This window comes from Eleginops maclovinus, chromosome 20 (assembly GCF_036324505.1).
Source record: "Eleginops maclovinus isolate JMC-PN-2008 ecotype Puerto Natales chromosome 20, JC_Emac_rtc_rv5, whole genome shotgun sequence".
Lineage (NCBI taxonomy): Eukaryota > Metazoa > Chordata > Actinopteri > Perciformes > Eleginopidae > Eleginops > Eleginops maclovinus.
This window is the reverse complement of record NC_086368.1, coordinates 20149532-20166046: the sequence shown is the minus strand read 5'-3', so window position 1 is coordinate 20166046 and position 16515 is coordinate 20149532. Positions and strand designations below refer to the sequence as shown.

Here is a 16515-nt window from a genome sequence, read left to right as displayed (position 1 = left end):
CGGCTCCTATCAGTGACCAGCGCTGATGGATAACGAGACACAGATAAATTCAATCAGTCAACAACCCACCTGGACACAAGGTGGGCTGTAAGATTCCACCTAATAATGCCAGCCTTATTCATCTGCTTTTAATATGCACACAGCGGCCTGTTTCAATTAAACCTCTAACACGCATATATACTCACACACAGCATATGGACAATGCAGTCGCTCTAGCAATAGATTTTAATATATTGAGATATCCATCAGGTAGATTTTACCCAGATTTTTGCAGCCCACATACCAACACATGTAAACTAGTCACACAGAGACACATTATAAAAAACACAAGCTGTCACACGCTGATCTGTATCTGGACAAGTCAAACTGTGATAAAGTCACTCTTCAACTACAGCAATCGATGGAAGTAATTTATTTACCTCACTAGGCAATTTCTGCTCTGTCTTCAGAGAGAGAGGAGAGAGAGAGAGAGAGAGAGAGAGAGAGAGAGAGAGAGAGAGAGAGAGAGAGAGAGAGAGAGAGAGAGAGACAGAGGGAGATTTGGCAAGCATGTGTGAGTGGTGTGTAAATTAATCTAGCAGCAGTGAGATCCAGAGCCATGTATAAGTCCATAAAACAAGAGGAGGTTAAAGCAGCTCACATCACACACACACACACACACATCAGGCAAAGGTCCAACACCAAAACCACTTCTTCCAGAGAGAGAAGGGACGTGAAACGTCATCTAGGTTCCATTAATGTGATGTGCTATCCCTGGATGCCACTAAAAAGAGGGAAAAAAGAACAGTTAAGAGTCCTTTCTTCTTTTTCTGTCTTTCTCTCCATTCAAAAGCAACACACAGTGGAGAGAGGCCTGTCCACGGCCCTTAACTTTAACTCAATGAAATAAAAGGCACTTAACTAAGCCTCAATGATCGATACAAATGCCGCTGCTGGCTAATGCTCACACACACATACACACATGCAGACACACACTTATCCCACCTCCTCAGATGCTCATGCATATGCATGTCCATTGTGATTTATGCATCCTGGCGGGGGTGTGAGCCTATCTGAGAGCAAGGCCAACACATAGGTCAGCTCATTTGTAAATCAGTTGCCTTTTTATGGATGTGTACGTGTCAGTGTTTGTGTGTGTATGTGCATTTGTGGGGCTTCGTGCCTATAAATCGGTGTGTATATGCTTATGAGTAGAGGTCAGTGTTGGAAACAGGCTCATAATCACTGTAGCGCCTTCATTCATTATATTTATTGAATTCTTCCCAGATTCTGCTCTTAGTGTGTGTAAATCACACAGGTTTTGCGCTAGTCATGGGACGTCCATTCAGTGTGTATGTGTGTGTGTGTGTGTGTTTGTGTGTGTCATGTGGGCTGAGTGTTGACTACTTCTGCCAACCTGCGCTCTGACCCTGCTCTTTGCAGCAGGAAGTCACCCAACTTTCTGACCTCTCTTATTATTCCCAGGGAAGGTTGGAGAAAAGCCTTTAGAAAACCGCCTTCCCGTCAGAGTAGCTGTCAGTTAATGGGGTCCCTCTGGTCTCTTCTGTCCTATGCACTGGATTATGGGTAAAAATGAAGACAAGATCTAAACCCAAAGAGGTGTTGGAGGTTAAACGTACGTTAATTTGTCACATAATCTGAGAATTTAGCCTTCTTTGCACACAAAGTGAAGAACACAGTGTTTGCTTTCTTTTGTGGAAATTCAGTGGTGTTGCTCCACCCTCCTCCCACCTCCTCTGAACAACGGATTTGGGCTAATAGGGCAGCTGCTTGTCCCCCCTCCCCTAAAGCCCCTCTACGCTGCTCCCCCTGCAACCCTTCCACCCCATCTCCTTTCCAAAAAAAAAGCCCAGGAGGAAGCCTGTTGTTCTCAACTTGTTTTTGCCACGGCTGTGAATGGAAAAGTTCCAACTGTTGGAGAGCTCATCCCAGAAAAAAAAAAGTTGTATTCAATTTGGCCACCATTTTCCTTAAGTGCTGATCAGGGTATTTTTCCTGATTATTTCAATGACAGCAACAGGAAAACAACACATTTTGCCATGAGGTGTCTGTTTATCCATCCATGAATCTATATAGATGTCTGTTTTCCCTTTTTCTGTTTTGTTACGTTGTCAACACAGGCAACCGTATCCCAGAAATAAACCCTGCATAAGGCTGGCCAGCAACCACGACTTTGTAACGTCATCACTTACAGTTTATATGCTTGAAAATACAAAAAAGTAATAATTTGGAAGCAAGTGCCTGGATATAAAAGAAAAGGGAAATATGAAAATATTGCAAGCTATTGCACCATATAAAATAACACCAGGGGAAACCCTGGGGAGATAAAACCCCTCAAACACACACAATCGATCCTTTAAGACGTGTGTATGAGATCTCATAGGGATGTTTCAATGGATTTAAAACTACTGTGAGTGTGCGCCCAATCACATGAGACAGCAGGGTCTGACCTGTGTGTGTGTGTTCAATTGTGTTTGTTTTTGTGTATGTGTGGGGTGCCCATGTGTGTAACTGGAGCCAAACTGTAAGCCATATGCCATTCTCCCTCTGGTGCCCCCCTTGAACCAAACACTAACACACACACACACACACACACACACACACACACACACACACTTTCCTGTAAAAAAAATTCCCTCCACTTCATTAGGAAAGTAAACACAAGTGCTGTCTGAAGTGGCTAATTAGAGACTAATTACTCCCTGCTCGTTACTAATGCAAATTAGATTACGCTGCTTAACTTCCTCGTGTCCACAACGCTGCTGTTAATTGAGGCCTTTTGAAATTAAATTACCCGCTAATTAGCATATCAAAACCATTAATTCAAAGCAAGGAAGGGGAAAAAAACAACAACAAATGCCAAGTTTTGCTAATGCGTTTTGCTAATTGAATATGTACGCTCAATACGGGGGCTTTGTGCCAGGAATACCTATTCAGCTGATCAGCGTAAGCAGCCAGACAGAAACAACCATGTATCATAAGAGCAGCATATAATTAAAAGGAACCATTCCATCTCTCCAAACGCTTTGTCAATATTTCCCTGTGAACGTACGACTCCACTGATATTCAGCACACAGGGAGCGAGGGATACAGCCGAGACTCGCAGAGAAAGGAGTGTGAGAGGGGTTGGATATTCATCTCATGAGAGGCAAAAGAGCCACCGCATGTGAATGTGGAGTGTGTGTGTGTGTGTGTGTGTGTGTGTGTTGCGGTGGTATGTGAGCGGGGTTAGCGTTTGTCCGGGCTGTAAGGCCTCTTTGAAGTAAGGAACTGCTGCTCTCCTAAATCCCCAAACCCCCCCCGCCAGCTCTTTCTCTGCACCCCCCCCCCCCCCCCCACCCATCCACCTCTTCAACTGGCCCCTCTTCACCTCAGCTACAATACCTGTCCAATTAGGGAAACACACACGCACATACGTCCACACATACATCCACATTTTATGGCCGCTAGCAGGTGAACTGCCCAATCTCTCTTTCAATCAAAGCGGAATCAGTTTTTTCCTCTTTCTCTCTTCTGGCTGAATAGATGATTTGAAACTTTGTGGATTAGAAACCGTGAGCATATTCATTGCCGGGCCCATACCTGCTTATGAATAAGAGAGGAGGCACACAGAGGAGCCAGGAGCTATTAGCTACTTTAATCTGCTGACGAAATAAAAGAATCATACATCTAAAAGATCCATCTCAGCTTTGCATGTAAAACCAGCAGAAATAATGTCTTTCTGAACAACTCCCCTTTCCCCTTTCCTAAATATCTATCCAATCAGGGTGCATGAAAAGCCCCATTCAGGTTCGCCCTTATTAAAGTTTCATCTTGTTACACTTTCCAACTTCTCATTTCATTATCCCTATAATGGCAGATGAAAAAATGAATGGTAAAATTGAGAGGTAGCCATACAAAAACATTAAATAACCATGATAATTAGATGTAAAGATATTATAATTCCTTTAACAGGATGCATAGAAACTGCTGCTCGACAATATTTGCCCTAATTGCTAGAATTATCATATTAACCAGTTACCATTTGAGTAAGTTGATTAAAAAATTGATTATTCGTCTATTTCTTTTAGGAGTTTCTTAATCAAAATCTTACATCCTTGAAAAATTAATTTGAAGCCGTTTCTTATCAGTTAATTAAATCGGGTTGGAACTCATTTTTTCTGCGCGGCATGATTAGAACGGTTCTGTTCTCTTCTGTTCAGACACCATGACGTTAGAGGAGGAACTTTTCACTGTCTCATCAAACATTCACAACCACAAGAATAGGACTTCTTTGAAGGGCCCGTCGCCTTTTTTTCTTCCAAACCTCTGCCTTTCTGATAAATTGTGCTATACTCAATAGATCTTTCTTTCTCGTTAACACGTTCTCATTAACGGACAGAGAAAGTGAAAGGAGAGGGAAGGGGAAGAGCAAAGGAGGGAGGTGAGGAGGCAGGGGGAGAGAGGGATGGGGGGCAAGAGGTGGAAAAAACAGTGCAAGAAAAAAAAAACGGAATCAATGGCAGGGAATAAGTCAAAGAAAGAAATGAATACACTGACAAATTTTAGTACAATGAAAAAAATTAAATATAAAAGAAACCGTAGACACACACACACACACAATGTTGCCTGGGTGACAGCCTTGGGGTGGTCTGAGCTGAGACTAAACAACTAAGCCAGGAGCTAAAACCAGACCTGCTGTCACTAATACAGGAACAAAATATCCGACCAAAACTGTTCTGTTACAGTCAATTCATTTTGGATAAAATGTTCTAAAAATGTTTATTTTGTAAATCTAAATGTGAATGTAGCAGGTTGTGATGGAAATAGATTTTTCTATACTGCATATATTATAGATTTGACTTTGTTCTGTATCAATTTAAATTCACAGCTTTAAAACCCACACATCAGAGGGTGACTTCACCTCAGAAAACTAGTTTTCTATTTCTGGAAGAAGACTAATTATAAAGCTCTGCCCCTGGGAGAGAAAAGCCCCTCTTGAAGGAGAGAGGGAGGCAGAGAGTCCATTCAGCTCTGGCATCAGTGGAATATAAGTTTGTCTCTCTCTACTTCAGCGAGCAGCAGAGCAGAACCGAACAGATACAGCGCGGTCTACTCATCTGTCCATCCCCGACTCCTCAGGGAGGTATGGGAGGAATGGAGAGGGACGGTGGGGGGGGGCTTCAAAAGGAGAATCAGTGAGGATACAGAGCAGTGTGGTGAGTCCCTCTGATTGGATAATGAATTGAATGATTATTAGAGCCCGGCTCGTAAAGTTACACAGAAATCTCAGCTCGTCATCAGCCAATCAACATGCTCCCTCATCAACCAATCAAACCCCCACCCCCAGGGGTGCAAAGGGGGGTGGGGGGGGCTTTTCTATTTGCTCTTCCATCTGCCACTCTCTCCCCATATTTTTCTCTCTCTCTTACGACACGTCATCTTGTCTTTGGTACAGCTGCCCTCATCTTTCTCCGTGGGAGACAGAGAATTCTCAAAGCCACAATTACCGCACAGAACTATCAATTTCCCCTTCAATTAACCCTGTGGGAAGAAAGGGGACGAGGGAAAGGAAGGGGAGAGCGGAGAAGGGGATGAGAGATTCAAATTTGGGATGAAGAGGGCCACCTTGGTCCGCTCCTCCTGCCCCCCCACGTCATCCCCCCAGGGTGCAGCCATGTGTTTGGGCTAAGGAAGGAGAGAATTACACCTCCTCAGGATGAACTTGAGCCCCCAACTGGAGGTCAAACAAGTTACTATACAGCACAGGCCCCCTATCCTCATTACCAGCAAATAGGCCCCGCCACTGTTCCCTAATGCAGACTGTATGTTAATAACCGGCGCTCAAACCGCAGCGCAGAGCTGTTGAAAGCTAAAAGAGAGATAGACAGGGAGGTAGAATGGAGGGAAAGAAAGGGGAGAGAAAACGGGTGAAGGGAAGAGGGGGAGGGATAAGGAGGGGGCGTGAGGCAGGAGTTGTGTTTCTTAGATCAGCGACTAAGGGCCTGCGCCGTAACAACGGACAACTGTGACGGCATGCCGGCTCTCTGAGCTCTGCTCCCTTCTCCTCCTCTTCTTTGGTTTCTAACCTCCCTTCCCCACCTCCTCCTCCCTCCACCCACTCTGTGAGTGGACCCCTGGGGGAGCCGCTCCAAAGCAAACCCAGCCTTCAGCAAAGTTTTGCAGGCAAACTTTTCACAAAGCCCCCAGAAGCTGTACGCCCGCCTGACACCATGTAGCATGCCAGGGTTTCATTGCCACTCACCCTCCCTCCTGTCTTCTTTTTTTGTACTTTAGTCCTTCGGTCCTCCCTCGGTCCCCTCCCTCGTTTATGCTGACTACTTTCCGAGGCTAATGCACTGTTCCTGACTGACCTTTAGACAATGGAAACCTGTAGCAGCAGAAGTTGCCGATTAGGGCTACAGTTTGCGTAAGGCAGCGCTGACCTTAACTCTGAAAATGGGCATTGTGGTGTCTGCTAATCCAACAACCTAATGGCTGCCTTTTGATAACAAATGCCCCCAGTTATTGAATAAGATACTCTTGTGGTTTCACCATTACTTTCTGATTGTTATTCAAATCTTAAAGTACTTAAAAAAGGCAAGTTTTTTTAACATGTTTTCTGTGCAGGGACAAGTAGGAGTTTACAAAAGAACTGCTTTTCACAAAATTGACAACATAAAAATGTGTCATACTGAATATATTTCTCTTAAGAAATTGCTTTCAAATAACTTTCCTCAAAAATAGATTTAAAGATAACAAATATTTATTTTAAATGTATTTGTGAATCTTTCAATAAATGTTTATAATATTTTTTTGGGGGAAGCATTTTAAGTCCCTTTCACACATACAAAAAGGAAAACAGTTCCTCAGAGTGAGCTCATGACATTGCATTGAGTTTTGTCATTTCGGTCATAAAGAATAAATGATCCTATTGAAATGGAGACTGAGGAGAGGTAGCAAATGTTGGAGGTAAACTGTGATGACAGCTTGGATGTAATGAAGAGGCTGAGGGAACACAGAGCCTTGATAATTAGAGACAACAGGCATGACGGGAGAAGAGGAGAGAGGGAGAGGGGAAAGTGCACCAGAGAGGAGGAGAAAAGAAAGACAGCGAGTGTTGAGTCCTTCACACTGAGCAACTATCGGAGCTCCGACAGGGAAAAGAACACTTTCCTACCAACCACGGACCAGAAATAAAAGGCAGCCCTCGCTACGGCAGGCACTCATGCTGTGTGTGTGTGTGTGTGTGTGTGTGTGTGTGTGTGTGTGTGTGTGTGTGTGTGTGTGTGTGTGTGTGTGTAAGCAGCCTTATGTGTAAAACAAAAACATCTTTCTCAATGCATTTAAAAATGTACAAGTTAAATAATAAGTGATACAATTTTGGTTTTATATATCTCCCTATAAGTCGACCAAAATGTTCTGAGGAAGGAGGAACATGCCTGTGTTTAAAACATTGTGTTGTGTCTTTGTAGATACGGGGAACAGTGAGAATGTGAAAGCATCATTTAAAAATTGATTTAATTAGTTGTTAAAAAATTACATACAATTATTTACCTTTTATTTGAAATGTATGTATTGAAGTTTTAAAAATCAAAAAACAATTAGAAAACTTGTTCTTCAATTAACACGAAAGATGATTATAATAACAATATTTGAACAGTGTAATATGCAGACTGTTAAAATAATTACAAATGTACTTTGGGTTAAACACCAAGTCAAACATATAAATAGTGAACAACTATACTTCTTCACTCCTTTACCTACTTTTGAATTGCTCCGCTATTCCTGTTTTACTTTGCTCGGCCTTCCTTTCCTCTCGCCCCCTGACCAGCGTTCTGCCGGTAAACAGCAAAAGCTGCTTCAAAGGCCAACAGCCCAAACGCAAAATCTCACACACACACACACACACACACACACACACACACACACACACACACACACACACACACACACACACACACACACACACACACACACACACACACACACACACACACACACACACACACACACACACTCTGCCTTGTCGCTCCTCAGGAACATGAGAGCTGGCTCTAACTCACAGGCTGGTAAAGCTGTGGTGGACAGCAATCTTGATCTGGCAGGATTAGGCTACTTTTATTTCCCCTAGAGCCACGGGGAGAGGGGGGAGGATAGGGAGGTGGGTTTGGGTGAGTGTGCGGGTGGAGGGGGTACTAAGATCCTTCTACAAATGTCAGACAACGATTGGAGACCAGAGGCCGCAGTGATACACACACACACACACACACTTGTAAGATCTCACACTCATAAAAACTCCTGAAAAAGTGCCACCCAGAGAAGAGACTCATCACTCCCCATCTGATCAGTCTGAGAGAGAAGAGATGTGGGTGCAAGAAGAGAGCAAAGCAGGAGGCGGATGGAGCGAGGGAAGGAAGGAGGGAGTAAAGGAGGGAGGGAGGGAGGGAGGGGGATTACACAATTATTCAGATAACAGCTGGGTATAATCTAGTGGCAGATGTCTCTCGGTCAACAATGCCCACCACACACAGGCGTGCATGTGTATGCGCATACACACTAACAGAGTTTCAATGCTCAGCGAGCAGCCACTGAGGGAAAAAACGGCCGCTGATCAACCAGCACCAACTACTTAACAACACAGCACTCTATCGCTGTCTGGGAACGCTTTCGTTTTTTTTAACAGTTACTGACGCAGATGGAGGAATCTTTAAAAATAATGACACAGAGCATGTTTCCTCTTCAATATAATATGTGTAAACTAAATACACACAAGTTGGGAAAGCGAGGACCTGTTTGCTTTTCTTCTATTCCGACAGCCGTCTGAAAAACAAAACCTGAAACCTGAGGAATTCTGTCCGAGGAGGAGAGAGGTGGAGGGTCACCGGTTGATTGACAGTTAATTGTAGTTGCACACGCACGCGCACACGGGAAGTGTACACACATGCAGAACAGCATCCCTCCCGTCTTTGAGTGATCTCCAAGACTCCCGATAGTGGCTCTAGCAGTCCCCCCCTCCCCACCCTCCCCTCTTTGAAAGGGCACTATAGAAGCCATAGAGTCCGCACCCCACTGGGCATAGCCTGTACAGTCTCTTCACCTTGAGAGCCACAGCAGGAGAAGGAAGAAGAATAAAAAGAGAAGGAGGACAGAAGTTGACAAGACGAAGACAAAGGGAGCATGTGGTTCCTTTTCTATAGGCCTGATAATATTCATTATATTTACTCCTAAAATGTATATTTCTTTGAAAAATTCGTTGGACAAACTTAATTCCCAAGCGAACAAATCGTCATGTGAGGCTACGCGTAGTGGAGGCGGAAGCGAGGGGCGGCCCAAGCAAGTGGTGAGAGCGAGCTCTGTCAATCCATCATCCCAGGCAGCCTATTGTGATTTGGTTTAACACTGGTTAACAGCTCGTCCTGTCAGGGGATGGATCATCCCACGGCGCCTCACATGCTAATAGCTTAAGTAGGCATCCCATGTCCCCAGAACTAATACCAGAAATACTAATACCATAAAAGAGCGATGCGCCAACGCTCCAGCCTCACTTTCGCCTGCGTTAGCCAACATCCCGATACTTTACGGATTAGAAAAACATAATGAGATGCATATGAATGGTTATTACCTCCCTGGTCCAGGATGGCAAAGAACAGGGACAACGGGGAAATACTGCATTACTAATTTCCTATCATCATATGTTAATGTTAAGTAATCCTGGTTGAGGCAATTCAAACACTCTAATGCAAATCAAAAACTTAAAAAATTCAAAAATAAATCTGATTTATGGTAGATCTGATAATGGCAGTCAAAGGTACTGAGAAAAATCGAACAAAATGACAAAGATGTCTAAATATTAGGTGCTGTTATTTGTTGAAACAGGAAATGTAAGACAATAAAAAACTGATTTGAGATCAATCAGGTTGTAGTTGGGTTTAAGGACAAGGATATGATTCCCTGTGCGCTCCCCCTCTTCTGTAAATCTCAGCATTTTATCAGGGCGCTCATTCGTCCGCTCGGCAGATTTTTACCGCCGCAGCACCACGGACAAATGAGCACTCCAGAATTGCGGAACTCGTCTCTCCAGTCAGTTTATGAAATGTGCAAAAATGTGTGTGTGCGTGCATCTGTGTGTGTGTATATCCATAACATTGCGAGTCTTGCGCTTCCCAGCTGTCACCTACCCTTCACCGCCATCCTTTCAATACACATTAAAGCAGTGCTGCAGAAAGTTTAGTCACATTGTTGTTCTGAGCGAAGCTTTCCACTGATCTACTCCCTCGGTTCCCCCGCTCGATTGACGGCTGCCCTGTCAGTTTGTCGCGGCGCTTTAGAAAACACCAACGGCTCTCTGATGAAGTGCTTACAAAAGGTCATAGGGTGGAGGCGATGGAGAGTAGGGGAGCCGACTACTGAGAGAGAGGGAGGCAGGGGAGAAGGAAAGGGAGACGGGACGAAGTGAAGGAAAATCCATAACACAAATACAGCTGTCAGGGGCAATGCAGAGTTAGCAGGGGACACAGCAACCAATGAGAGCTTTTTCATGAAGACGCTCTGCTTGAACACAACAGGCTCACTTTCAACACCGCTCTGGCATTTCCTTCGGCTTCAGCCCACCATCTCATGTGCTTTACCTTGCTGTGCCGCTGACCTAATGATCCCGTGACCATTTCTCTCTGTCTGTGGACTCACACTTGATAGGTCTGACTGCCTAACTTCCCGATCTGTGCTCTCATTCTCCTTCAGCTCCAGCCATGGCCTCAGGTGCCAGGCGCACTCTGGAGAGGCTGATCTAATGCTTCCTCAGCTATAATGACCCACGCCTAAAAACCCACTCGCACTGTCGTTTCCTCCGCTTCTAACAGCCTTTCACTCATACGTTATATCTCTCGCTCCGTCCCTCTCCTGCTTCCCTTTCCCCCCCGTGTCCATAGGAAACAGTCTCTTCCGCTCTGAGCTGCTGGGTCACTCCTTCCCACATCCATCAGCCGTTAATGGGCCGGTGCTCGGAGGAGATGGAGGAACATCTCTGAGCCACCCCACACTCACACACATATAGAAAAAACTCATCTGAAACGTATGGAAATGTTAAAGACCACAGGCTAAACCACTGTGTGAAGCAAAAATGATTAGCTTATCAATCAGAAGGAGAAAAGTGTATAGATTTTAAAGAATCGAGGTTGGGACTGCGAGCAGGGCTGCTGTCATCACAAATGCAATGACTGCTCTTTTAAAAGACACAAAAGGCAAAATACAACAAAGGGAAAAACGTATGTCTCTTTCACACAGGTGGTCAACTTCCTAATAACCACTTAAAGGCATCTTCTCACTCTCTTTTCTCTGCTTTCCAGCAACTTTCCTGCGCAACAGCGCCTTCTGACCCGTCATTAAAAACACATCTCATCTTTGGAAATGTGTGGGATTTATGATGCACACACCGACAGACGCACACAACTATTCAGGCCTCGACTTCTTCTGAATAACAGGTTCAATTAGAACCACATGTATAATCAGGCCTCAGTCTAAAGCAATGTGGCGGCACTTTCACTGTGCAGTCAATCACTTCAATACACAACCAGAGCACTCCCCCACTTGATACATAACACCTTCATTTAATCCATTAATTTGTCAATTATATTTCATTAACATATTTTTAAAGAGGTAACAAGCCGTGATTGCTATTGTAATGCTACTCAGTGATTACACATGGAGACATGTAGATTTCTATTTTCCAATTTTTAAAATCACAATGAAAATCCATAAAATATGAGATACACTACATTTAAATATGTTTCACTTCAAGACATGTTTAAACAATTGATACAACCTATAGGATAGCTTATCCTACACCGTTTTTACATTTAAAAGCCAAAAGCTGCTATAACGAAAGCTGCAGGACCTACACTTTCAATAATTCAATGTTTTTTAAATGCCTTGCTCCATGCACAGTGACATTTTTTGCTTTTCTCAAACCCCGTCTAAAAGATATTGAAAATTAACCATTTCAGCTTTTTTGAGCAGGTAATGCACTGAAGTGCTGCAGTAGAAGTAAACCTGTGAGTATCCATCACAGGTCAAATCCTACATGTATAGCAGAGTTGTATACGGGTGCTCTTCAACATCACTTTGGAGCCAAAAGCCCACTCAGACTTGTGGGCTTGGGAGCAGGAGGGCTCTAATGAGGGGAAAGCGAGAGATGGAGAGACGGACAGGCGAGCCATCAACGCTACCGACGCACAGGACATTTAAAACTTCAAATACTGTCCATTTTCACTCAAGCAGGACAGGTGAATTGAGAAAAAGCACTCTTGTGCACACACACTCCCGCACTCAGATATGTACACTCTTCCACACATACATTCACACACGCTCATGCTGGAGGTAAGGACTCTCTGAGTGAGTTTATGGACTAACACAATCATGTTGCTGGCTTTAATCCTGCTTGAAGGGGTTTTAACGCGCATGAGATTCACAGCCGTTAATGCCCGTCTCTAGACAGTCTCATACATGTACCGGAGTCACACACTGGAACATAGTCACACACACACACTGGCCGGGCTGAAAATCATCATTTAAGTAATGTGTCAGTAAGCATAACAAAAACAATTGTCTGCTGGAGAACAGAGTCTGAAACTGATAAAAATCAGCAGCACATGAGCAACTCTTACAAACATTGAAACAAAACAGGACATGGAAAAGACACAGCTGTCGAGAGGAGGCAGGGAAAAAAAGGCAAAGAAGGAAAAGTGTTGAGGCAAGTCAGATGAAAAAAGGTGGCAGTGCTGAGGCAAACACACGGACGCACAATAGCCGACAGAGAGCAGAGAGAGTCAATCTGTCTCTGACACCTCTGGCTTCCTGCACACATACACTCTTCTTTAAAACCAAATTCTCAAAAAAATCTTTTATCGCATTGTTTATTTCCATGGAAAGCCTTTACTGATGCGATGAATTTACAAAGCACATCATGAATGATAACTTCACAATGACTTTTTACTGTTGGTAAACACTGCAGTGTTCAAATAGGGGTAATTAATTAAAAAATCCTTTATATTTCATCAGTGTCTCACTGTTCTCCCTGAGCTCTATTATTTGTTTCTATGGAAGCTTTGTCAGGCAATTTTAAATAAAAATGTACAATTCACTAAATTGTCCAGTAATCTGAATTTTGTTGGAAACCTTGTTTTACAGTATTTGAGACATGTCAGCTGCCGAGCCTTCACTGTGCCAGAGAGAAATTAAGCAGCTGAAGGAACATGTAGCTACATGCATTTTTAAAAGAATTTGTTTCCCATGTTCCAGGAAAATCATTTCAGCCAGTTCAGCATATAAGAATTATCTAACCGTGAGAAGCTGTCAGCATTCATTTGTGCTAATTGTTTTCACACAAAAAAATGGTTCAAATATACAGAAATGTACATAAAAATTAAAAGATCTCAAAATTCAGATTTTGATCTAATGGCTGGTTTGAAATAAACACATAAAACATTGATGCAGAATTTTGAGAGGGCTTCACATTAATGTTATTAATCTAGATTAAATAAACTTTTTTTTTTTTCTTATTCAGCAAACACTTTACTCCTGGGGCTCCAAGCCAGCACAAAATACCTGCTTTCCTGTCTGACACCAGAAATGTGACAAGGTCATAAAACGTGATGAAGAGCTTTTTCATTCCCGCTGGATCTTCTATTAAAGTGCAATTAAAAGTGTGTCATCGCGTCGTGGAAATGCCACCACAGAGGACAGGAAGGCGGTGGTGGGGGAAGGAAGGGGGGGGGGGACACACAACAGGAGAGAGAGGACACAGTAAATAAAATTAATTATGCCAAATGCCCCGGCGCCCATCAATCACAGGGCAATAATGCCCGTGTCAGGGTGTGCACCCACACGGCCTGTATGCTTTTCTCTCAATGACAGACAACTAACAGCGATTAATTGTCGTTTCATCTCTCCCTCTTTTTTGTCTGCAACCTTCCATCACGCGGGACATGAGTCCATCTGACATGCGGGACTGTTGTGGCTGAATTTCATATTTGATTTCTTTGGTTTGATTTTTCAGGGGGAAATTGAATAACAACTTATTTTTAACAACACTTAAGTAGATGTGACACCATTCGTGTTGTGTGCTGTTGCGCAAATTAAGGGCGGATTTTAAACTGTTTATATCATTATAATATGTTATTTAAAAAATTACAGTTCCGGTTATACGTTTTTTTTTCCTCCATGAAGAAAATATAATTTTCCTTTGTGGTGTGGGCCTGCTTTAAGACGGTTTATGACTGCAAAAAAGAAAGGGAAAACATGGGTCATGTAGAGGTTCCATATAGACTTTAACCATCTCAATTTCTAAATGAATAACATTGTCTAAGTTTGTTTTAAATATGTGGGCCTGTACATGTTTTCATATAGAACGTTTTTGTTTTATTTAACGCCATCACTTGTGAATTATGAATAAATTAGACGCATCAGTGTTATAATGCAGTAATTATCACTGTCTACAAATTAGATCCGTTTTAATATTCTCCGTTAAACTTTTACTATGCATTAACAACTTTCCCTCCACGTCCTGCTGTTAAGACCCCCAGCTTTAGGCCTTTATTGTTATTTATTTAATCCAGTGAGATTATTGGGAAAATACAACAAACTCTTTGAGGCTACTTTAACGCGGTTCCGATTTCAAAAGTCAGAATGATTTGAAAAGAAAGTGTTGTCCCCTGACCTATTGACTGTCCACTAAAACACGTTTCTCCCCCTATTTTTAAACAAGCGGTGTATTTCCTCGTTTAAGGGTATGGAGCTTTTTTTTATTTTAAAAGTTATTTTTACATTTTAAAAAACAAAAAGTAAAGAATAGGGAGACAGTGCTTAACGGCTGCGAGTTAAACAGGTAAAGCGATGACAAAGCACTCTCGCACGGGTGTGTAAAATTATCACCACATAACCTACGTCGGTGTTTATTATCAAATCGCTTAACAAGCGCTAATAATAGCCACGCAAAGTTAAGTTTTCTCGCCTCCATTCAAATCCACTCCCGACATCTTAGTTTGTCATAACCTGGGAGACAAACTTTGTGTTGCCTCATGAGCCTCGGACAATGACACTTTCTATAAGCACCGGTCTCTCAGTGCACACAACTGCTTCGATAAATTATAAGAGTTCAACCTGACCATTAAAATAAACCTCGTTTGAAATAAACCACAGTGTTACTCTGTGTAACACGTGCGGAAGTTGCGAAGAAATTGCACGAAACTTGATCCACCTCTATTGTACAAATTTAAAAGATGAAAACTTCAAAGAGGACTTAAAAACGTGGCTGATAAGTTTAGTGATTCAACGTTCCGGTGAAAACAAAGTTAAAATGTAACATGAGGGAAGTCAAAAAGAGGGAAACACCGCGTGTGCCAGCCTTTATAATACTCTGTTATACCGTATTATATTTTTAGGCTGACTTGGAGATGTTTCACAAACAATTTGCGATGAAAAAGTTGAAGTTCGAGATGTTTTTGGCTTTTACTAGAGTAGTGTGTGTGTCAGAGTTTCAATGGAAGCACAGAGTGAGGAAAGATTAAGGAAGGTAAAAAAAGAAGTGGGAAAGGAAAGTGTATAATGCATCAACCTGTTCTCTGGTTTTCTGAAGAAGTCAACTTTCACGCCAGTGGTTGGACCATGTGGACAGCCCCGCTTCTGCTCCTCGAGCCCCCGGTGCGTCCACTCTCTCGCGGCGACAAAGGGGGACACAAACCGACGAAAAAAATCTCAAAAAAAGAAAAATGGAAAGAAACAGAGAGGGGAGAGAGAGACAGAGAAATCTAGGATCTAAGACCGCAGGACCATTACTTCAAACGACAAAGCGTGCTCGTTAGTCCTTTCCTTTTCCCTTTTGTGTGCGTCCTCTCTCCTCCGAGTGGCCCCTCTGGAGTGAAGTCAGAACAATACTGCCGCTAAAACTCTGGCACTGTGCGCAAGTTGCCGCGGAGAAAGCACGCAGCTTCTCGTCTTGTTTTGTTGCGTCTGCTTCCCTTCGCTATCTCTTCAAGAGACTTCTTCAGCGCGAACAAGCTCTTCACCGGTCCTCACTTTTTGGCATCCCGTCTGTTCGCTGGAAATCAGGGTTGAATCACTAGGGCTGTGCGAGAGAACGAGTGTGGATTGTGTGTGTTGCGAGAGGGACAGTTTGCTGCTGCGCTACCGTAATTACTCTAAAGCAGGTGCGCGTTTTTGATCGCTTGCCCTATCCTCGCAAAGCCCTGGCGCACAATAGGAAAACAGCAGCCGGTTTGAGGTATCCCTCTCTCTCTCTCTCTCTCTCCCTCCCTCCCAGTGTGTGTGTGTGTGTGTGTGTGTGTGTGTGTGTGTGTGTGTGTGTGTGTGTGTGTGTGTGTGTGTGTGTGTGTGTGTGTGTGTGTGTGTGTGTTTGAGGGGAAGGCACTGATCTTTTGACCTCTCTTTGCATCCCGGCTGAGTTGTGCTATTGTGGAGGCAGAGAGGAACAGATGTTAGCCTGCCCAGAGTTTGAGCTCAAAAACCGTCACAAACAAA

The 16515-nt window shown here is 43.3% G+C and overlaps 1 protein-coding gene across 3 annotated transcripts in view; it reads right to left on the bottom strand.

Annotated features, from left to right (window-relative positions):
- foxp4 (forkhead box P4) overlaps positions 1 to 16126 on the bottom strand; it is a 90910-nt gene extending 74784 nt beyond the window's left edge. For all 3 annotated transcript variants that reach the window (XM_063911117.1, XM_063911119.1, XM_063911118.1), the window contains exon 1: positions 15593 to 16126. The gene's annotated coding sequence lies outside the window, so the exon portion shown is untranslated. The remainder of the gene's footprint in view (positions 1 to 15592) is intronic.
- Between the last annotated feature and the right edge of the window lie 389 nt (positions 16127 to 16515).